We start from the raw sequence: 24,762 nt of genomic DNA on the forward strand, positions 1-24,762 counted from the left end.
AGGAGACCAGGCCAGAGCTTGCAACTTTCTGAAGACCTCCAAACAGACACTGACTGAACGCAAAATAACACTTAGGTAATCTTTGCACAAATCTGGTTGTCTTGAGAAGCAAAGAGGAAGAAAACAGGTGTGACTTTCACTCAAGAAGACACATGAACATATTCTACATTTAAATCCTACACACGGATGATGGTTTTTGGAACAGCCCAAACCTCTACCACAGACCAAGAAATATAGCTGAGAGATAACTAGTCAGCCCCAGAGTGAAGAGATGGATAACTACAAGTATCAGGACAATTATGAGGGATATGCCCCCAGTGATGGCTATTACCGGGGCAATGAATCCAACCCGGATGAAGATGCACAGAGTGATGTTACAGAGGGCCATGATGAGGAGGATGAGATCTATGAGGGCGAGTACCAGGGCATCCCCCATCCAGATGATATCAAGGCCAACCAGAACAAGATGGCGCCCTCCAGGGAAGATGGCCTCCAGGGCCAGGCAGATCTTATGGCTGAGAGAATGGAAGATGAGGAGCAGCTGGCCCACCAGTATGAGACCATCATTGATGAGTGTGGTCATGGGCGCTTCCAGTGGACCCTCTTTTTCGTCTTGGGTTTGGCCCTGATGGCTGATGGAGTGGAGGTGTTTGTGGTGAGTTTTGCCCTGCCCAGTGCAGAGAAGGACATGTGTCTATCCAGTTCCAAGAAAGGAATGCTTGGTAAGTAGAAATTTCTAAAGATCATTCTTCTTGTGCATTCAAAAATGTGAAGAGGCAAAAAGTAAAATACATGTAATGCCTGTCACAGGTAGACACCTTAAAATATACCAGAGTGTCCCTGCAAAGTTGTCATTTTATACTCATTTTGCAATTAAAATATTTTTATCTCAGAGAAATCAATTCATTGGCTCAACTTTACACAACAAGTAAGTACCAGGGCTTGGTTTCCTATTCAGGTCTGTTAGACTTCTGAGCTCTTAATTTGTTTTTCAAGTCTTGTTGCCTCCCTGAGAGTCAGATTTATCTCTTCATATTAACCATATTCCATGTCCAAATTACAATACATTTTGGAAGTGGAAGGCCAGAAATCTCTTCCATTCAGTCCTTCTTTCTGTGTCTTTCCAGAATCCAGAAGCATCTGCTCCTGGTTTCTCTTGTATCTGAGTATTAGTGGCTGAATGCCCATGTGCCTTGGGGATGAGTGACGGGCCTGAGCACACCAGCAGAGCCCCTGAAGGCTGTTGGGCATCGTGCTGTGAAGCACAGATGGATTCCAAAGATGGAGGACCAGCTTTGCAAGTTAATTATGAGGCTAGCACCAGCAGTGCCAAACTTCAGAGAAAATTTTGTGAGGTTAAAGACAGGGTGGGCACAAATGGTGTGGTATAGAAGAGATTCATCAATAATGACAAGGGTTTGTCTTGTCACCAAATGTCCTGAAAAAACATATCTACGTTCTACATTTAGAGTCCATGAGATTTAGAGTTCAGAAAATATGCTGATATTGAGAAGTTTCTATGGCTTGGGTTTTTTTCAGAACCAAGAATAAGTATGACCCTCAAGAGCTCAAACCTATCTAACAATGTAACTCATTCACTCAACTAATAGATATTAGTTTTTCATCTATATTGTGCTAGTTTCTGTGCTTAGGCCCTGGGAAGAAAATAGCCATTGTCTCTCAAAGGAACTTACTTATAACAGGACAAGCAGGCACTCACAAACAGAGAATTATTTAATTACTGTAAGGATAAGTGCTATAAAATACCTTGTGTGATTCTGAACCTTACTATTTGCTTTAGAGAAAGAGTTGGCAAACATTGCTTCAAAGACCTGAATAGTAAATATTTTAGATTTTGCAGGCCCAGATGGCCTCTGTCACAACTACTCAGCTCTGCCACTATAGCACAAAAGCATCAATAGGCAAAATGTAAACAAGTCGATGTGACTGTGTTCCAATAAAACTTTATTTACAAATACAGGCAGTGGGCCAGATTTAGTCTGTGGGTTGTAGTATGCTAGTCGCTAATTTAGAGCCACTATAAATAAGATTGGGCATAAAATAAGTAAAAGTTCTCATAAAGAATTATCCTGGAGGCTTTAAAATTATTTTTTACATTCATGTTTAACAAAAAGGCAATTTAAAATAGTTAGAACTGTGTCAGACGTGACCTTCAAGGAACCAAAAGAGATTGAATACATGTACACAGAAGCAATGACTTGAGAAGCAAGGGTATCGACCAGGGATTTTAAACACTAGCAAAATTTGAAAAGTTTTAAAAATGATATGATAGATAAATAGATTCTGATAGCTGCCTTTAATGTTGCAGGTTATTAAGGATGAATGCCTACAACAGTTTTATTTATTTATTTATTTTTAGTTGTAAGACACAATACCTTTATTTATTTTTGTGGTACTGAAGCTCGAACCCAGTCCCCATTATGTGTAAAGCAAGTCACAACCCCAGCCCTACAACAGTTTTTTTTAAGAGCAAACAAAAATCCAAACCCAAACCAAACCATTGTCAAGTGATGTAAGCATTTCCAAGACATTAATTTCTTTTACATTATTGCCACCTGAAACCTAGGTCCCTATAACTCCAAGTTGGCAATGATCCAATAATGATTTCATGCCCTGTCAGATTCTCTGGCACCATGGTGCCTGGAAACCTCAGTAACAGGGCTATAGTATGTTTGCAGCTCCTGCTGGCTCCCAGGGCAAATGCTAGTGGTGGAAGAAATGTAGTCCTGAACTGGAGAGCCCATGTACGGGCAATTATGCCCATAGTGTTTGCTAAGAAGATGCTATGACTTGGCCCAAGGAGGGAAGACAGTCCTCCTGAGTAGGGATGGACTTTCTGTGCACTTGTTGAATTCTTTGTATTCAAAAGATGTGTAAGTGGATCCAGGGAGGTAGATGATTTGAGGGCCTCTGAGACCAGAATTTCCACATGCCATCACACATAACACTTAGAGTCACCTTGAGGATTAGACGTGAAGAAATAGATGTAAAGAGTCTTATTTAAGACTGCACAGACAGTAAATGCCAAGCAGGAGTTTGACCCCAGCTCTGGATGACTGCAGTCTGTGCTCATTCTGATACACCTTACTGCCTTGCTCTCACACATGCTCTGTGGGAAAAAGACCATGGCATGCCCAGGCTCCTCTCCATGTCATCAAGCACACACAGATTGCTGGGGTACTGCAGATTGCTTGCAAGAAAGAGAGCGTGGTGCAGTGCATAATGATTTGGGTACTGGACTCTGACCTCCAGGGTTTGGTAACTGGCTATGCCATTGATCAGCCAGTGACCCCGGGCACATCATAACTTCTCTGGTTCTCAGTTTTCCCATCTATGGAATAAGGAAGGGTCATAATACATTTGGAATGAAGAATAAGTGAGATAACACAGGTAAAGCAATCAGAACTTAATGCCTTCTAAACAGCTGTCAGTTTCCTTTGTGTTATAATGCTCTCCCTTCTAGCATTTGCAGTGAATTATAGCTGCAGGCAAATAATGGGTCAATGTGGATGCTGGACCAGTTGCTTGGGTTTGAATTCTTGCTCTGTCAATTCTTAGTAGAGTGACTTTAGAAAAATTATGTAGTTTCTCTGTGCCCTGGTTTCCTCATCTGTAAAATGGGGATGATGAGGATGTCTGTTTCACAGGGTTATTATGAGAATCGATGGAGTTTAATAAACTTGGCTAAAATACTGCCTGCATATAAGAGGTACTCAAGATACCTTAGTTATTGTTATTGTTGATTGAAGTTATTATTACTAACCTGATTGCTTAAAATGATGAGCCACCCAAGTTCAGGACCAGATTTTCTCAGATGATGTTGTGCATTTTTTCTCAGCCAAATCATGTAGTATAGATTTTGAGGTCAAGCTATTTGACCTTAGCTGATGAAAATACCTTTCCTGCTCCGGTGCTAATCCAGTGCTTTTTCTCTTTCCCTTTCCTTTCTCTTTGCTGGGGGTGGGGGACCCTCTGAAATAATGCCTCTAGGCTTGATTCCTAGTCAATGACTCAGGAATACTGTAAGAGAACTCCCTGCTCCCAGATTCAGGTCTCAAATCACAGGATATTTTGTTTTCTTCCTGGAAAGGAATGAATCAGTTCAGAAAATAAAAGAAATGCCCCTGGGCCAGGTAAAAAAGATATCTGGGCCACTTCTATGAGCTTTTTGGAGAGATGAAAGTTTGTTTCTCTCCAGCATTGTGTTTTATTGAGTTCCTCACCTAGAACTGTCTCACCTGGGGAGGATAAAGGTCCATGAACATATTGGTAGCATCAGAGACTCAGCCCTGCTTAGCATCTAGTGGTTGGTCCCCTTCAAGACAAGGAGAATACATTCGTTTTTTAATCAAACCTTTCCTTCATTATTTAAAAAAATTCTTGAGCATTACCATGCTTCTGGTATGCCTCCAGTCTGTAGCAATACGAGGCAGACCAAGTCCTGGCATTCAGGGAGTTTTAGTCTGCTGGCAGAAATAGAGCTCTTACAAGAAACAGAAAATACAGCATGGCTCAAGACAATTGTGCAATGTAATATCCACTCCTATCATTTTGATTAAGATAGGAAAGAAACAAAAACAATATAAGAGATAGAGCCTGGGGAGTGCCTAGAGTTACATGACTTGTTTTTGCATCATCTCTACTGTTGTGTGTGACCTTGGGATTATCTGAAGCTCCATGATTTCAGGTGGCTGATGAATGAATCCATGTGTCTTTTGATTTCCCCTCAGGTGCATTTTCTGGATATTTGCTAAAAAAACCCTCCCCAAACGAACAAATAAACAAAAACCCCAAGTCCAATCACCTAAAGAAATGTCGAGAAGGTAGGAAGTCAGTGATGCCTGCCTGACAAACCATCTGGTTCTTTCGAATGACCCTGAATTATTGACAAACCGTTTTTTTCAGCTAGGACAACATTTAGTATAAGTGACATTTAAGACAAACCAACAGCATCTTTCTCTGATTACATTTGATAAATTGACACCAAAGTTTTTTTCAGAATTGCAAAAGTACTTCTTAACTATGGGATATTTTCCACCTTTATGCTGATCAAAAGAGAGCCCCACTGTTAGGCATGTGTTCTGTGTTTGCTTGAAAAATTTTGATTTCTTGGAAGGGTTTAGTCCCTTGAGGTGTATTTTGTTGGCTGTTAGTTTTTCTTACCATCTGTAGTGGCTTTCCAAGACTCAGGGAGTCTTATGGTTCAGACAGTAATTTAGAGCCTAATAGGGGACCCCCTGGGGCTTGGGGTCTGTGCCAGCTATAAGGAGGACAGAGAGCAATGTCAGATAGGGTGAATCCATTAGCATAAATTATGAGTTGAATTTTCATAACATCTCAGAGATGGATATATTATTCTGCTGTCATGAAAATGATCTTTTAATTGTTTTATATGCAAATGCTAGCTGAGCCTCTGGGGAGAGCATTTGATGGATGAGCTACTTTGTCCTTAGTCCTGAATTCAGTGAGTCAGTTCCTGAAAGAAGGGGCCATTCTATGTCACAAACCCTGACATGACATATGCACCTAATAAACAGCTACTCATGATAAGGAGACCGACAACTGGGAATTTTCATATATTCCTTTATGTGTTTATATCTGTAATTTTTATTTATAGATCATAGGATGCTTTAGAATAGAATGAAAGCTCAGGGCTGCCTTACTGATTGCCACCTGAAGGAGTGTGGACTTGGTGCCACAGGCAATAGGGAGACACTGAATGTCTTCGTGGAAGGGAGTGACGTGGCAGGAACTGTGATGTCCACTCTCCCCCCAGTGATGTTGGTCCTGGGAGTGATTCCAGAGGAACAGAATCTTAAGGTTCAGGTTTCTGAATTGGTTCTGGGGTTTCTGGAATTTTTTCTTTAATCTTATTAGATTTTTTTCTCTTTTTTTTTTTTTCCACGGTTGGGGATCCAACCCAGGGTCTTGTACATGCTAGGCAAGCATTCTACCACTGAGGTCGAATGAAAAGGCCTATTTATCTATTTTTTAAAAATTTATTTTGAGATCAAGTCTCAGTAAGTTGCCCCAGCAGGCCTCAAACTTGCAATCCTCCTGCCTTAGCTTCCTGAATAGTTGAGATTACAGGCATGGTAATTTGAATAGATTGGAAATACTGTTGATTCTATTTCTAGTGGTAATGAGAACACTGATAATCTCTGGTGGGATGTGCAGTAGAGATTATGTAAAATATTGTCATTGAATACTCCTAATCAAACACTTATAAGAGGCAGTGATCTGGTTGGCCATGTATATGATGCATTGCTGTGACCAAAAGACCTGACAGGAACACCATAGAGAAAAGGAAATTCATTTGGGTCTCACAGTTTCAGAGGTCTTAGTCCATAAACAGTGACTCCTTGGCTCTAGGCCTGAGTGAGGCAGAACATTACAGTGGAAGGGCTTGGTGGAGGAAAGCAGATCAGAACATGGCCCCAGGAAGCAGAGAGAAAGCTTCCCTGATTAGGGGCAAAATATAAACCCCAAAGGAACAATTCAGTATTGAAAAAATTAAATTATGAGAGCTGTAACCTCATTGGTAGATGAATGTAGTTGATGGGTTAATAATTTGAATGTAGACAGGTTGGCATTTCTGAAGGAAGAAGGTCACCGAGGCTGTGGCCTTAGACTATATCAGTCCCTGGTCCCTTCCTCCTTCCCCTTCTCTCTCTCTCTGCCTCTTGTCAGCTTTTCTCCACTGTGTACTTCTGCCGTGGTGTTTTGCCTTACCGTGGGCCCAGAGCAATAGAATTGGCAGCCTAAGGACTGAGACCTCTGAAACCATGAGCCCCAAATAACTTTTCCTTCTCTCAGCTGTTCTTGTCAGATATCTTGGTCACAATGACAAAAAGCTAACACCTACTCAATTCTTACTTGATCTGTGTAAGCAAACACATTCTAGGCTAAGTGAACAAAAATCTAAAACCATTCCGCAGATTGGAGCCAGTTTATAGACCCAGAACTCCTTGAATGAAGGGGATGCTGGGTTTGCTTGATAAAGAGCCCCAGTACACTACCACAGATTAATACTGCTAATCTTTCTCCCAAGCTCTCCAAAGGGACCTGCAAACTTTTACCAGGGTAGCTATGCATTGGGGAAAGGAAATAAAGGGAACTTTTGGGAACTACTGGATATTGGTTCTGAACTGACTCTCATTTCAGGACACCCCAAATTTCACTGTGTTCTGTGAGGTTGAATACGGGCTTATGGAGGTCAGATGATTGATGGAAGTTTGGTTTGGTCATTTCATCCTAGGCCAGTGGGTCTGGGGACCTACAGTATTTCATCAGTTCTGTAATGTGTAAGCTGAATAGATAGACAGTGCTGGCAGAATCCCTATGTCAATGAAGAATGGATCACTGGGAACAGAGACTAGAGATGGGAGACCTGATAGAAGGTTATCTGAGAAGCAAACTGAATGTTTTGAAAACTGAGGTTTTAATATAGGGCTTAAAACTTAGTTTGAATTTAAGTACCATTATTTTCTTGTACAATTTATGCAAATTTCTCTTAGAGAAATTTATGTTTTTAAGCCATGCATGGTGACACACACCTGTAATCCCAGCTACTCAGAAGGCTGAGGCAGCAAGATTGTAAGTTCAAGGCCAGACTCTGTAATCTAGGGACATTCTGTCTCAAAATTAAAAAAATAAAGTGCTGGGGGTGTAGCTTAGGAGTAGAGGACCCCTGGGTTCAGTTTGCAGTATAAGGATTAGGGCTGGGGATGTGGCTCAGTGGTACTACACTTGCCCAGCATGCATGAGGCTGATTTTAATCCTCATACCTCCAGTACCCACCCCAAGAAATTTATATTTTTAGATTTATATAAGTTGTGTTTCTTACAAAATTGGAGAACTCATGTTCAGACAAGGTTGCTGAGTAAATTCATTTTTCTACAACTAACATAAAATGAATAAAAACAAATTCTAAACAACCTACCAGCTAACCAACAATCAAAAGACAAGCATGGTAGCTTCATGATTAAGAGCTATCATGAAATGAAAAAAAAAAAAAGCTCAATAGGAGATCCTATCAGCAACCCACTTTGCTGATATAGATGTAGATTAAGTATGGATTTGGTTTAGAGTGGGATGCTTTTCCCTTTTGTCTAGAGCAATTTTGCTTTTGTGCTTTTTGACCCCTGCCTCAGTCTCAAAAGTGCTTGTGTTGACAATTTCCAGTGATTAATTTCTTGTTCAAATTTATAATTTCTCAGTTGTTACTTAAATTTTGACCAAGAGTGAATAAAAATATTTGAAGCTTAAAGTGTGTGTATTTTAGTTTTGCTGGGAGTAAAGGGAAGTGTCTAAAGAGGGAGGATGTGGGGAGAGAAGAACAGGGTGCAATGACAGTGGAGGATGCTAGGATGGTTCTTAGTTCTTAGGATTTTGGGAGAGTCAATGAAGTCACCCAGACTAACTGTCCAGCCTAGGGTCTGCACATGGTTGTTTCTCAGTCAATACTCATCCTGCTCTTTTGATCCAACTGCAATCCAATCCGATGCTTTAGTTTCTCCCTTGTATTAACTTTATGTAGGGCAAGGATGTACTAGGGATGGGACTTCAAAGACTTTAAGGAGTTTATAAATTATATTCTTTGCAGTTTGATGCATACTCCTGGAAGACCTTGTAAGTAAAAGATGTTTGGTAATTATCGATTTTCTATTTATGGAATAAGATATTATTTATTTAGATTGATTCCCTTTATTATGTTTATATTTGTTTCCATTCACTAAGAGTAAACCATATGCTTTAAAACATGACCTTCAGACCATGGAAAACACAGCAGGCATGGATGGAAGAACCTTAAGTAAACTGTATTTACTGAGAATGGAGATAGAGGTTGCAGGGTTGTGTGGGGGCTGGAAATATGTAAGTATCTCACTCTCTAAGTGAGTTTATGCAAGCATTTAATTTTGGTGGCCTAACCAAGGGGGTTCAGACGTGGATCTTCTATAGAATCACAACAGATTTTGTTTTGATTACCTATTGTTGCATATTAAACAAACAGACTCCCTGGAGAACCAAAACCTCCACACCATTCGCTTTGCTCATAAGTCTGCAGTCTGGGTGACACAAGGCCTCTGCTCTAGTTCCCCGTCACCTTGGGCACCTGGAAGCGGGATGCTGGACTCCTTAGTAAGGCTCACACTCCTTAGTAAGGCTCACACTCTGGGCCCTCCCTGGGAAGACAGACACTGGCGCTCCTTGTGGGCTTCTCTATGTGTGATCTTTCCAAGATGGTAGCCCATTGTAGCTGGGTTTTCCACTTGTCAGCTCAGGGCTTCCAAGGTGCCTACCCCAAGAGAAAAAGGCAAACCAAAGCCACATTGCCTTTTGTGACCTCACCTCAGAGGCTGAGAAGCATTATTTCCTTTGTACAGTTATAAAGATTGTTTGATTTCATGGACAGGGGAAGTACAGTCCACCTCTTGAGGTGGGGAGAACAGATGGGAACAGAAATATTGCTGAGTCATTTCTGTGTATTACAATTAGCTACTGTCTTTTTTAAAATTATTTTTTAAATCAGTCTTCTGATGCTTTGGGATGGTTAATTCTTTGTTCTTGGATGGGGTTGTCTTGTGCATTGTAAGCTACTTAGCAGCATCCCTGGTTTCTACGCACCAGATAGATGCCCATAGCAACCTGCTCCCAGTTGTGACAACCAAAAATGTTAGACATTGCCAATGTCCCCTGGGGGGCAAGATCACTTTCATTTGTGAACTGCTGCTCTAGAAGAGTATTCTCAGCCCTGACTTTCCATTACAGTCATCTGAGAAGCTGTTAAAATTACAGATCTGGCTCTGGAAAAATTAAGTCAGAGTCTCTGTAGGTGAGTTATAGGCATATAGTGATTTTATTGTGCAGCCAGGATAGAGAGCCAGGTAGTTTTACACAGAAACTCTGTGTCAGCGGGAACTGCACAGATGCCAGGACTTTTTCTTTTTGTGCTGTATAAGGTGTAGGCACTTACCCCACGGGGCTTCCTTTTTGTGTTTGCAGTGATGGTTTTTGTGTGTACATAAGTCTTGTCCAGCATAGTGAAATGGAGTTGCACCTGAAAACCTTGTACGGTGCTTGATAGATTTTTCAAGTTTCCCTGGACACTCTCATTTGATCTTTGAATGACCCTGTGAGATGGGCAGAATGCTAATCCCAGTTCCCACAGTAAGGGAAGTGCTGCTTTGAGATCTTAAGCAATGCATGGTGGACTCCAGTTCCTAACGAAGTTTTCTGGACCTGTGATCCACTCATTGCTATTCATCTTCACTATGGGTTACTTTATACTAATGAGGTTGGAAGATTTATTTTATTATGTACAGAGTTCTTCCTAGAAAGCAAAAGGAACTGGTGGTAAAGAGTCAGTAATTTCCAAATGCCTGGTTCAACCTCTATTACCTTTCTTCTACTTTAAAAGAAAATTATAATAATTATACCACCACCACCAAGAGTTATAATTTGATAAGCTCTTTCCTTGCATGCATTCTGTACTAGGTATTTTATATAGGGCATTTCTATTTCTTATTACAACCTGCAAGGTAAACATTATTTTCACCATTTTACAGATGAGGAAATGTAGGCACTAAGAGGTTAAAATAACTTGTCAAAACTAGTCAGTGCCAGAGCTGGGATTTGAAACTGTTATATTTGACTTTGTACTCTTGCTTCCCCTGTACCTTGCTGTACCATCCATGGAAGATTTTTGCAGGTGCCCATGACATATATAACCTTCGGCAACCTTTCATGCAAAATACATCACTCCCATAAGTTACAAGTATGAATCAGGGCTGGGTCTCTAGCAGAGTGCTGAACAGCTCATCTCTCTAGACAAGAGGATGTCCCAGACAGCTAGATCACAATTCCCAGGGGAACTTCAAGGGTCTGCAATGATCCCTAAGGCATAAACTTTCTACCCAGAATAGGCTGTCCAGAGAGCTGTACAGAAACACTGCCATCATCCTGAGTCAGGTCATGAAAGGTGTCCCAAGGCACCATCTGTCACCAGGTATAGATCAGAAACGCAGAAGCACAAATGACTCCTCCAATCCCCTTCTCCAGCAACCACATCAGACAGTGAATATGCATGTCCTCAGTGAATCTCATGATTGCACAGCCAAAATGGTCCTTTGTGGGTCAGTGGGTGTGAAATCTCTCTCTCTAAAATAAATCTTAAGCGGCACTAGCCCAGGTGAGCTGATTTTCACTTTGCAAAGTACTGATTTAGTTTCCAGAGAAGGAAGGTTGAAAGTCAGATGTTAGCAGGGGAAGAGGGAAAGGAGAGTAGCCTTTGGCGTGCCCCATGGGGTCCACTGAACAGACTGAGTGTGAACACGCTTCTCTCCCTGTGGGCTGCCCTGGGCTGCTCAAAAGTGCAGAGTGAGGGTGTTGTGTTTCACAGCTGGAGCTTTTGCTGACTCAGAGCACACATTAATCTCTCTGGGGATGTGCAGAAGAAAGTAGCTCAAAGAAGTCTCTCTCATTCTTTCTTTGGCCTCCATGCCTTATCGCTCAGTGGGTCTGAGAAAGGGAACTTATCCTTGAAAGATGAGACAACAGATTATAAAGCAGACAGCATGGGTTTACAATATTATGAAACCACCTGATATTAGATGTGAAAGGGATCGAGATCTGGCATGTTCTTCATTTCTAATTCATGGGGAAACTGAGTCCTAGAGATGAAGTATCTTGGTCAAGTTCACTTATTCAGAGGCCAGGACCTGGGACTCCTGTCTGTTGCCACAGAGGTCTTTCCTCTCTACTAAGTCATCTTGCCTTTCGCTATTAAGGAGTGACTATGTAAATCAATCAGATGATCTTTTATCTGGATGATTTCTTTTTTCTAAAGGGTTGTATGCCTCAGTTGCATTTGGCTGTTGGTAACCATGACTAGAGATCCTAAAGATCTTTATTATTGACTGAACAAGAACGTTCAAGTAGGTGTGGTTCCAGAGTTGGTTCAATGGCCCATTGATGTCAGGCCCCCAGGTTGGCATCACTGTGATTCTCTTTGCCTTTTTCTTTAAGTCATAAGATTGCCACCCTAGCCCTTAGCTTTACATCCTTCCATAACAGCTTTCTAAGTAGGGAAGAAGAGAGATGATGGCGAGAAAGTGCTTCCCCCATAATGCCCCTCTTGAGGCATGGAAATATTTCCCAGAAGCCTCTGGATGATGCCTTCACAGAGATGACTGCCTCCATGGATTAATCACTGGCCTGAGACTTGTTGAAGATGACCGTCTTAAATTACCCACGACTCATCTCCCAGCCTTGAGCCTGTATGGAGGCGATTCCTCTGAATACATTTTAAAACCTGAATAAAAAACAAGGTTCCCCTATGTTATGGTTTGCATCTAGAATGTCCCTCAAAGTCTTATGTGTTTAGAGGTGGGTTTTTTTGGGAGGTGATTAGATCATGAGCACTCAGATCTCATTAATGGGTTGATGGCTGAATGAAGTCCTGGGAGGTGGAACCTGGTTGGAGGAAGTAGGTCATTGGTGGCATGCCCTGAAAGGGTTCATCTTCTTTCTTTCTGCTTCCTGGCTGCCATGAGCTGAGTAGCTCTCCTCTGCCACGCCCTTCTGCCATAAGGTTCTGCCTCATCTCAGGCCCAGAGCCATGCAGCTGGCTGACTATGGACTGAATCCAAACGATGAACCAAAGCCAATCTTTTTCTCTTCTAAGTTGTTCTTGTCAGGTATTTTCATCACAGTGATGAAAGGATGACGATTGCCTTCCTTGGATTAATCACTCAGCATACTATAGTGACCCATCCACATCAATGTTCATAGCAGCTCAGTTCACGATAGCTAAGCTGTTGAAGCAACCTAGATGCCCTTCAACAGATGGATGCATAAAGAAACTGTGTTATATATACACAGAATGGAATGTTACTGAGCATTAAAAGAGCATAAAATTATGGCATTTGCAGGTGAATGGATGGAGTTAGAGAATACCATGCTAAGCAAAATAAGCCAGTCCCAAAAAACCAAAGGCTGAATGTTTTCTTGGATAAGTGGATTCTGATTCATAACAGGGAGGGAGAGCATGGGAAAAATGGAGGAACTTTGACTGGGCAAGGGGGAAGGAGGGTAGGGAGGGTGCATGGGGACAGGAAAGATGGTGGAATGAGATGGATATCTTTATCCTAGGTACATGTATGGCTGCACATATGGTGAGATGCTACATCGTGTACACCATAGAAATGTAAAGTCATGCTGCAATTGTGTACAATGAATCAAAATGCATTCTGCTGTCATTTATATAAATAAATTAATTTTAAAAAGAAACATTAGTTGAAGATGACCATCGTAAATGAACTACGACTCATCCCCAAGGTTTGAGTGTGTATGGTGGAAATGTCTCTAAAAAATATTTTAATACCTAAAAAAAAAAGTTCCCCTACCAAGAAAGAAGAGAGAAAAAGGCTGCTGGGGATGTGAGTAATGGAATGTACCACATACACAAGTTTTCAGAGATGAACTTGATTTCACAGCTTGGCTACATCACTAACCATCTTGGACAAGTCACTTAAGGTCTCTGAAGCTGAACTCTTCTTTCTTTCCTTCCATCCTTCTTTCCTTCCTTCCTTCTTTCTTTTCTTTCTTTCTTCCCCCCCCCCTCCCAGCCCACCAGATATTGAAACCATGGGCATTTAACTACTGAGCCACATTCCCAGGCCCTTTTTTATTTTTTATTTTGAGAAGGAGTCTCACTAATTTGCTTGGGATATTGCTAAATTGCTGAGGCTGGCCTCAGACTGTCATCCTCCTGCCTCAGTCTCCCAAGTCACTCAGATTACAGGCCTGTGCCACCACCCAGCTATTTCTTAATCTATAAAATGAAGATATTATTAGTATCTACCTCCTTAAAATATTATGAAGATCAAATAAGATAATGCACATGAAATATTCATCAGAATCTCTGGAACAACATAAGAATCCAATACAAATGAATTTATAGTTGTATATTATTCTTAATTTTTTTTTTACAGTCGTAGATGGACAGAATGCCTTTATTTTATTTGTTATGTGGTGCTGAGGATTGAACCTGGTGCTTCACACATGCTAGGCAAGCGCTCTGCCACTGAGCCATAACCCCAGCCCTATAGTTGCATATTTTTAATTTATTCACTTTATTCAATAATTGTTTAAGGAGTCAACTCTTTGTTCACTTGTTCCTTGATGACCAAGACACACAAGTCCCTCTTCTCATGAAACTGACATTTCAATGGAGAAACAGATCATAAACAAGCTGACTCCCCTGGACCTCTACTCTTCCACTGGCAGGACTGAAGAGAATTCCAGAGCTCAATGCATTCTTGATAGGATCCCAAGCATTTTTTCCTTCACTACACTACCAGCCTTGCCATGGAAATCAAGATTAGTTTCATTATTCATTTTGTCCCTGTAAATGTCAGTCACCCTGAGAGGCCCTTGTCTCCCAAGACATCACTTATCACCCAGACTTATTCCTGTAGAACACTCTATAACCTTCAATCCCCAAACTTTTATGTCAGGCTTTTCTCCCAATGCTGTTGGTCATGGGACCTGGGTGACAGCTCTGTATGGGTGGTGAGAATTCACCAAGACAAAGAGAACAGTTAAGAGAGTTTATTGGAGAAAGATACTCTATAAGAACACAATGGGGACAGAACAAAGACATTTGCTTGCAGGTTCACAGTGGGTCTGGGATTATATGTGCTTCTGAGTCCTTTATTTGCCTTTGGCAGGCTTTTTGTTAGAGTGGATTGTGTTAAATGGGGTGTGATTGACAGATTACAGTGCTTTGCCCATAATGCCTATTGCACATGCACCGAATGCTTATTCCCCAGATGTTACATTAAATGTATGAGATGCAAGTAAAATATATGAGATAGGGGATTCTCCTTCCTAGATTATAGGTCAAACTTGGGGGTTTGTGTATACTCCTTGGGATGTTTGGACAATCTTTCCGAAAAACAGTATCTTCCACTTTGGGAAACTATAGCCCCTGTGATAAAAGCAATGGGGCAAGGTGACAGGGAGATCCTTAACCTTATGTCAGCTCTGCTGATGGAGGCAGGGTCCCTAGTCTGTCCTACCTCACCATTTACCCTGTTGTTGTAACTGAAACATTTTCTCCTCTGAGGACATAGCTAAGCTGTGAAGTCTTAGAGGGGGCTGTTTTCTCTGTCATACCTCACACCCCACACCTTAGCACTGTTGTCTTCCTTGATATTCATTGACCTTTCTGGACAATTTTCTCTCTCGTCACTAAAAACCCCACATCTGAGTCTTTTGTCATCAAAGTGTATCACTTCCTATGCATTCTTGTAGTGATCATCTGCCGGCCACCTGACTCATGCTCTCTCTTATCTTAAGAATTTTAGTTCCAAATTCACTGTCACATTCCAACAGTATTTCTGTTATAATTCTTGGTGATTTCAATAGCTATTTCCCAATATCTTGTTCTCTAAATTCCTTCAAGTCTTCTCCAATGGACATTTTTTTTTCTTTGCAGTGCTGAGATGGAACCCAGGGCTTTGTACATGCTCGGCAAGTGCTCTACTACTGAGCTACACCTCCAGCCCTCTGTGTAAAACAATTAAAAAAAATTTGAGACAGGTTCTCACTAAGTTGTCCAGGCTGTCCTCAAACTTGTGATCTTCCTTCCTCAGCCTCCTGAGTATCTGGAATTACAAGTGTGAGCCACCAGTCCTGGCCCTATAGCTTTTAATCAAACTGTCTCTAATTACCCTCTTGTCCTCACTGAACTTAATTTCAAGGCCCATTATCATAACCACTCTTTGTGTATGCCATCAATTTCCTTGTGCCTTTCTGACTTTGCTGTACTCTCCAAACCTAATTGCATCTAAGTTTTCATCAATCTGTCCCTGTACCCTCTACGTGGTGGCTGGTGAGAAACACACTGTGCTGACTGGCTTCAATAAATTCATTCACTAAGGTCATCCACAAAGGGGGCCCTTTGTGCTACCAGCCAGCATCCTTCTCTTCCCTGGACCATTCCCTCTCCCATTCTCCTCAATAACTATTTTGTGCATTATCTACTCTTTTCCATTTTCCAGCATCCCATCCCCATCCTCTCACTCAGGATGGTGACCTCAGTTTCTCTTTCATTAAGAACAATAGAAACAACCAGAAAAGCACATCCTACCTCCACACCTACCTCCCTGATTGCCTCTGTGCTTCCATCTGTCCCTGTGGCCCAGGCGGAGGTATCCTGTCCATTTGCACACTAGGTCTCATTCTCTCTCACCTCCCTGGGACATCAGATTTTCTCTCTGCGTGGAACCATTCCCACCTGCACACAATGCGATCCTGACCCCACACATACCTTTCCTATTCCCTTTTTAGCAGAACTCACTGAATCTAATTCCTTAGTTCCCATCTGCACTTGAACCCACTTTGAGGAGGATTTGGTCCCTATCAATGTAGAAACATGCTCTTGTCTAGACAACTTGTAGCCCTCACTTACTCAATCCGGTGGTCAGACCTTAGTCCTCGGCTCTCCTGACCTGTTCACAGCCACTGTAGCCATTGACCACTTCCTTCTTCATGATGTACTTTCTTTGCTGGACTTCTAGGCTACCCTTATCTCCTAGCTTCCTGCTGTCTCACTGGTTGCTGGCCATCGTTGAGTTCCCCCCATTTCCCTGACCTTTGAACACTGGAATATTTTGATGCTGGGTCCTTGAATTTCTACTCTGTTGCCACCCACTCCTTTGGGGATCTCATTCAGTCCCAACTTTAAATACCATTCTTCTTTTTGATGTTACCCTTAACGTGCGTCCATTATCCAGCCACATCTTACCACTTGTACTGCTACTATCCTGGACCAAGTTGTCAATATCACTCACTTGGAATATATGTAACAGCTTCTACCTGGTTTTTGTGATTTCTTTCATTGGATGAAAAAGCTATTGAAGATGGAGGGTTAGGAAAGGCTCTCTGAACTTGGGCTTGAACCCGGGCCAGCTATGCAAAGATCTGAACAATCAGCATTGACGAATCACTCAACTTGGATTCTTCCATCCAAACTGGAAGCTTTACGTCAATATTCTAGTAACTGTGGACAGAAAGGAAAATTCCTAACCTCAGTTTCCTCATCTGTTAAATGAAGACATTAATATTCCTCATAAAGTTGGAATGGCAAACAGAAATTACTGTATATATCATCTAGTAAAGTAACTAGCACATGGCAGAGACTTCCCAGATGCTAGTTCCTTTGTCCTTTCATTTCTCCTCTATACATTTGTTTCTGAATATTTTATGTGACATTTAGGAAAAAATTCCAATAGACTGGGAAAGTTAACCTACTCCCCGAAATTCATTCAGTTGAATGTGTTGGACACATAAAGGAATTAGAAAAGTCTAGCATGGTGATTCCAGGTTGTTTTCTACTGGACAACAAGGTAAAGCCAAACGTTTTCTTGTGCCAAGAAGTACTTAGCTCTCATAGAAAATGTTTACACAATTGGAGGTCTCCAAGCATCAAGATGTCATATAAATAATTTGCCCAAATTTCCCAATGCATTTGATTTCATAGGATGTGCAGACAGACATCCTGATGTTCTTCCATGATCTGATATCCAAGTGAGCCTTCCCTAGGGGATTCCCATGATTCCCTTATCACATTTACTACTTGTGAGCCTGTGAATCCTAGACCCTAATCCAGGAGAGTATCACCTTTCCAGAAGATATATTTTATTAAATAATAAAGAAATGGAAAGGAGTTGTCAGGAATTTTCTGTTAGAAATTGTAAGTAGAATGGAATAGTCTAGTTGGGAGATGCTGATTTTTATCCCTGCAAAGAAAATGTATACAGTCAAATAAATATTTGAGTGGTTGCAGTAAAAGAGATCTCAGAATCCTCTCAGCATAATGAATGCATTTAATGTCTATGTATTCAAGCAAAGAAAACTAGAAATGGCTTCTTTGTCCTTGGTTAATTGCTGAATAAAGATGATCATCCATGCAGGGGCCTCTTTTTTCACATTATCACTATAAGCCAGTGCAATCTGATTGTGTGCCTCCTCCTCCCACTGCCTCTGGTGCAGAGAGGAAATATCTTGTCTGTCTGAGGATAAAATCATCTGGAGCTGGTGATAGGTTTATGATACGTGTCAGTTCTCTGGAAGAAAATCTGGTATTGCATCTCAGGAACCACAAAGCTGTTGATTCCTTTTCACCTTATGATTCTGTTTCTATTTTGAGCAAATAACCAGAATTGCAGATGAGGATATTATGCACAAAGATGTCCTTTGCTGAGTTACTTATGAAGTGGAAAAAACAGAGTAGGAAACTTCCAATATAGAATGGTCTCAACCAAGTCAATACAGTTTGATGTAAACATGTAAATACAAAAATAAAACATTCGGCCTGGGGGTGTGACTCAGTGGTAGAGCACTTGCCTTGCACATGTGAGGCACTGGGTTAGATCATCAGCACTACATAAAAATAAATAAACAAAATAAAATTATTGTGTTCATCTATAACTAAAAAACATTAAAAACAACAACAAACAAACAAACATTCAGGGCTGGGGATATAGCTCAGCTGGAAGAGTGCTTGCCTTCCATGCACAAGGCCCTGGGTTCAATCCTCAGGACCACAAACAAACAAACAAACAAAAACAAACAAACACGCTAACAACAGCTGTCCTTCAATGGTGATGTGATGGATAGTTTTTGTTTTACCTTTTATTTGTTTCAGGTATATTTTCAGATTTTTCTATAGTAAATATGAATTTTTATATAATTTATTTTTCTATTGAACAAATGTTAATGGAGCACCTACTATGTGCTTTGTATGTGCTAAATGCAAGACACAATAAGGAACTCAACTTAGAACTAACTCTGTCCCCACCTCCAGTAATTGACAGTCAACAGACCTTGATAAGCATTGAACCAATAGATATTTACTAGCAAATAGAGATATATGATATGAAGAGATGGACCAATATATTATGAAAAGAGGAGCAGAGATGACTGAATTTTGTTTAGAACAAGGTTCAGCAAACAATGACCCACAAACCCGTGATCTTCTTTTAGTTTTACATATTTAAAGGGTTGCAAATTTAAAAATTTTTAAAAACGATCCACAATAATTGTACATATCTATAGGATACACTGTGATAATTTGACATACATACACACTACATAATGGAAATCAGGCTAACTAGCATTTTCATCTCCTTAATCATTGATCATTTTGCTGTGTTGAGAATCTTTGGCATCTTCTCTTCTAGTTCTTTATGAAACAAACTATGTTGCTGTGAAATATAGTCACCCTTCAATGCTGTGGAACACTAGAATAGTCCTCTTGGGTGTGTTTTAGTATAAAGGGTTAGATATTTTATTTATTTTTGTTACTGAGGATTGAACTGAGGGGTGCTTTAACACTGAGTCACATTCCACCCCCTGCTCCTTTTTTTTAAAAAAAATTTTGAGAACACGGTCTAAGTTGCTGAGTCTGACCTCCAAGGTGCAATCCTCCTCCTTCAGCCTCCTGAGTTGCTGGGATAATAAGCATGCACCACCTCACCTGACAAGGGTTGTAAACTTTAAAAGGAGGAAGAAAAGGTGACAGAGACTATCAGAGGTATACAAAACGATTATTTGTGAGTAAAATATTTACTTTCTGGCCCTTTACAGAAAATGTTTGATGAGGCCCAGTTTCGAACATCAGAGTTGCCCCTCTAAGTGAAGATAACATTTAACCAGAGAATTTGACAAACACAGAGTTAGAAAGATAATTCCCTGAAAGTTTTGTTAGAGAAAATTTGAAAACTATTTTAGTCAAAGGAAGGTTTTTATTGGAATCTGGCTCCTTCTCCAGGTAGAGAGAAAGGGAAGTCTATTTAAAGGGCATGTTGCTAAAAATAAGTTTCGTCTGCTCTTCTGGATCCTCTTTCTTCAGATTCCTGTAATATGTGGCTGGTTTGACTTTAACATGCTACCATCTTATTTTCACTTTTCTGAGCCACAGTACTGATAACAGTAGCAGCTGTTATTGACTGTGGAGGTACATGGTGGCAGGCATCCTGCTCAGTACTTCCAACCCCTTCCTCTATGTAATCCTAACTACTCTGCAGGATGCAGACTGTGGTCCTGAGTCTTACAAAGGGCAGCGATGGCCAGGGGAATGGAGTGGGCTGCCTGTGGTGGTGCAGCTGGTGATCCTTGAGCCCAGAACCCACCAAACACCATCTGTTTTACAACTGGGCTCTTCCTTTCATGGTTCCCGTCAGCACAGGCTCCTCGCTCTTCCAAGGAGGGGTAGTCCATTTCCTTTGTTGCTTTATCACCAATTAAAAACTTTCCCCAATCCCTCCAAAAAAAAAAAAAAACAAAAACACCAACTTTCCCCAAGGGCTGGAGTTGGAGCTCAGTGATAGAGTACTTGCTTAGCACGTGTGAGGCAGTAGGTTCTATCCTCAGCACCACATAAAAATGAATAAGTAAAATAAAGGGATTGTGTCCATCTACTAAAATAAAAATATTTTTTAAAAAACTCTGTAATCCTAACTATTCTGGAGCCTGAGGCAGGAGGATCACAGCTTGGGCAATTTAGTGAGACCCTGTCTCAAAAATAAAAAAGGCTGAGGATGTAGCTTAGTGGTAGTAGAGTCCCCCTGGGCTCCATCTCTAGTACTGCAAAACAAACACAAAGCAAAACCAAAACAATACTAATATATTAAAAGAAAAGCTAGGGTTGGTGTTATGGCTCTGTGGTAGAGTGCCCCTAGGTTCAATCCCAAATAGAAGAAGAAGAAGAAAAAAAAGCTTTTCCCATCTCTCTATACCCTTTCCCTTTGATTTCATCCTCTCTGCTCTGAAAGTTACGATCATAGTTTTTAATTTCCTTAAAAATTCAGTGTATTGGGGACATCTCCCTAATATACCACTCAACTTGTTGAGCAGAATTGAAGGATGATAGTTCCTTGCTTTCCCCTCATCTGCTTCATGTAATTTTTGATAACTCCATTGCACTCTAATTTTCTAAATTTATTGCCTTAATTTCTTCAGCTGAAGACAGATTTTAAATGAGTTTAATAGCGCAGCCATTTCAGAGGCATCGTTAATTTCACATTTTCCTTCCCGGGTGGAAAGACTCATTTTTCTTCCATTCCTCCTTTCCCAGCCTCCAAAGACAGCATTCGAGAAGCTCTCCTTGTTCTCTCTGGTGCCTCTGTGCCTTGGACAGGGAGGTTTGCTAGCAAAACCACTAGGCTCAGAACCAGGAGACCAGGGATCAGTGACAGCAGATATTCGTCCACTGTCAAGGTTCTGGGCGAGTCACTGTCCTTTCTGGGGCTCAACCTCTTCTTCTGGTAAAGCTGAGGGGTTGGATTCCATATCTGATTTCTAATGTTGGTTCATCTGCCCCTGTGTCTGGATCAGCCATGGCATGGTTAGGAGACAGAACTCATGCTAGTGACTTTGGAATAAAATATTAATGGGGTAAGTGAAATATTTTTAGAAAGTATCACTAAGAAAGTGAAAGCATCGAGCAGCTACCACCACTAGGGCTGCAGAAATCAAGAGAAGGGATTGGAATTATTGTAATTTGGCAGCTCAGAGAAGGTGCCCCAAGGAGTGGCAGCTCAGATTGCAGAAGAGGGGCCCCAGATGGCTGGTGCTGGTGTGGGAGAGGAGGGTGGGGCACACTGTGGCTTCTATTCATTGCATTCAGCTGCTGCCTTGGAAAGGCATTGCTGCTGCCAGGGTGAAGAAGTAATCTCGGTAAGTCTTAGTTTTTTAGGAAAAGAAAGCACAGTTGCTTTCTTCCTCCTCCATGGTTGGAGCCTCTGTCTCATGTCCTATTGGCAGATCCTTGTGGGGAGCAGCAGGCAAAGTCAGAATCTAAAAGTAGGGTCTAGAAGGGTGGCTTTTACTTGTCAAACAGAGGTGTTGAAGATTGCCTTACTGGAGTAAAATAAAAATGAATTTTTATTGGATTATAATGTTTTTCTCCAAGTTGGGGGCCAAGGTAGAGCAGGTAGAGATTGGTTCTTAGCCAATCTCTGGACTACACCTTTAATTTTTCCCTTTCTTTCCCTCCAATTTATGGACTTATGCAAGCATCCATTTGTGTACCCACACATGGCATACATCCATACATGGGCATGTTTTTTCTCCTCTTTCTCTTCTCTCTCTCTCTCTCTCTCTCTCTCTCTCTCTCTGTCTCTCTCTCTCTCTCTGTCTCTCTCTCTCTCCGACACATACATACAGAGCCATTTATCATTTTTATGTTATGGCCTCTTTTCTACACTTCAGCCTCAGTCCCTCATTGGGTTCTCCCACATGAGCTATGCTTTGCTTACACTACACTATACTAGTAGTTGCCCAAACGTATCAGGCTTTCCTTGTGCCTTCCTGTCTTTGCACTTGCCATCTGCCACTTCCCTGAGTGCACCCCCCCCCCCAATCACTGAATGGAAACTTAGGTTTTGTTTTTCCTTCAAGAATAACTCAATGACTCTCTTGGGAGCCTTCCCACAATGAGTGTGATATATCTAAGTTATGTTCCTTCTCTGTCTTAGTAACAATTGACACATACCTTTATTGGAGCACTTTTTCTCACTTGGTGATAATAATTATACATTTAATTGTTTATCTCCTTGGATGAAAGGAAGCCACTTAGCAAGCAGTCCTGAAGTTGAGCAAAGAAAGAATGAATTAATATAGAGCTGAGAAATCTGGTACTGTTAGTACCATTAGTACTATAAAGATCAATAAAGTGTAATAGTTAAAGCATGGAGTTGGTTATTTGAAAAGACAAACAATGTTATTTGTTGACAAACTTAGTTCAACTAAGAAAAAGAGAGAAGACTTAAATGAAATCACAAATGAGAGAGGAGACATTATAAAAAGTATGAAAGATCATGAGAGTAATGTGAACAATTTTACAGAAACAAATTGGATAACTCAGAAGGGATGGATGAATTCCCAGAAATATACAATCTGCCAAGTCAGAATCATAAAGAAATAAAAAAAACCTGAAAGACCAAACATGAGTAAGAAGTTTGAGTCTGTATTCAAAGACATCTCAACAAAGAAAAACACAGGACCAGATGGCTCCATTGGCAAATTCTACCCAATATTTGAGGAAAAATTAATGCCAATCCTTCTCAAACTCTTTCAAAAAATTGAAGAGGATGAAACACTTCCAAATTCATTTTACAAGGCCAGCATTACTCTGATACTAAAGCCAGACAAATACACTACAAGGAAAGAAAATTATAAGCCAATATTACTGATAACATAGATGCAAAAATTCTCAACAAAATACTAGCAAGTCAAATTCAACACCACATTAAAAGGATCACACACCATGATCAATTGAGATTTATCCCTGAAATGCAAGGATGGTTCAACAAATGTGTGTCAATAAACACTGTATACCACATTAACAGAATGAAAAATAAAAATCATAAGATCATCTCAACAGCTGCAGAAAAAGCACAAAATTAAACATCTTTTCATGATTAAAATCTTTCTGAAAATCAGGTATAGAAGGAACGTACCTCAAAATAACGAAGACTGTATATAACAAACCCAGGGTTAATATCACACTCGATGGTGAAAAGTTGAAAATCTTTCTTCTAAGATCAAGATCAAGGTGAGAATGCCCATTCTTACCTCTTCTGTCAAACACAGTATTGGGATTTCAAGCCAGAGCAATTAGACAAGAAAGAGAAATAAAAATTATCAAAATGAAAAGGAGGATGTAAAATTGTTTGCAAATGACATGATCTTACATACAGGAAACTCTTGACTTCACCCAAAACTGTCAGAACTTATAAACAAATTCATTAAAGTTGCAGGATGGGAAACTAACAGGCAAAAATCAGTATGATTTCTAAATACTAACAGTGAACTATCTGAAAAAGGAACCAAGAAAACAATGCCATTTATAATATCCTCAATGGGAATAAATTTAAGGAAATGAAAGATCTATACATTGAGAACTACAAAATATTGAAATACAAAATATTGAAGAAGAAGCATATAAATGGAAAAGTACCCTGTGTTTATGGATTAGAAGAATTAATGCTGTTAAATTAAAAAGACACCAAATAGACAAAGCAATGTTGAGCTAAAAGAACAAAGCTGAGGACTGAGGGTGTAGCTCAGTGGTAGAGCTCTTGCTCAGCATGCAGAAAGCCCTGGGTTCCACTGCAAAACAAGACAAAAAACCCCCAAATCTTATGGCATCAACACTACCTGATTTCAAATATAGTTTGATTACTGTAGTAATCAAAATAGCATAGGATTGACATAAAATATATAGAGACCAATGGAAGAAATTTATGGTTAATTGCTATATGATCAATTTGCCAAGAAAATACAACAAAAAGTCCAACCTCTTCCAATCAATGGAATTGAGAACACTGGATACCCTCATGCAGAATTAAAGTGGACACACCTCACATTATATTCAAATTATGTTACATTCCCTTAAGAAGACTAAACATTGATTATAGCTCCCAGAAGCGTCTCTATGGATTTGTAATATGATAGTCGACCCCGTAGGCAATTGCTCTTTTACACTTGTACCATATCCTTCCTTCCCAACCTTTCCCCTACGGACGTTGCCACTCTTTACGTTGAAAATTCTCTCTCCTTAGATATCACCCCTAGGGTGGGGACTTTTTTTTTTGTACAAACATTTTTTCTTGATTCAAAGTAAAATTACAGCCTTTTGTTTGAGAATTAGGCATTTAAAACAATCGT

The 24,762-nt window shown here is 40.5% G+C and overlaps 1 pseudogene; it reads left to right on the forward strand.

Annotated features, from left to right (window-relative positions):
- Positions 1-271: 271 nt before the first annotated feature.
- LOC144255350 (synaptic vesicle glycoprotein 2B-like) overlaps positions 272-24,762 on the forward strand; it is a 60,807-nt pseudogene continuing 36,316 nt past the window's right edge.

Source organism: Urocitellus parryii, chromosome 6 (genome assembly GCF_045843805.1).
Source record: "Urocitellus parryii isolate mUroPar1 chromosome 6, mUroPar1.hap1, whole genome shotgun sequence".
Lineage (NCBI taxonomy): Eukaryota > Metazoa > Chordata > Mammalia > Rodentia > Sciuridae > Urocitellus > Urocitellus parryii.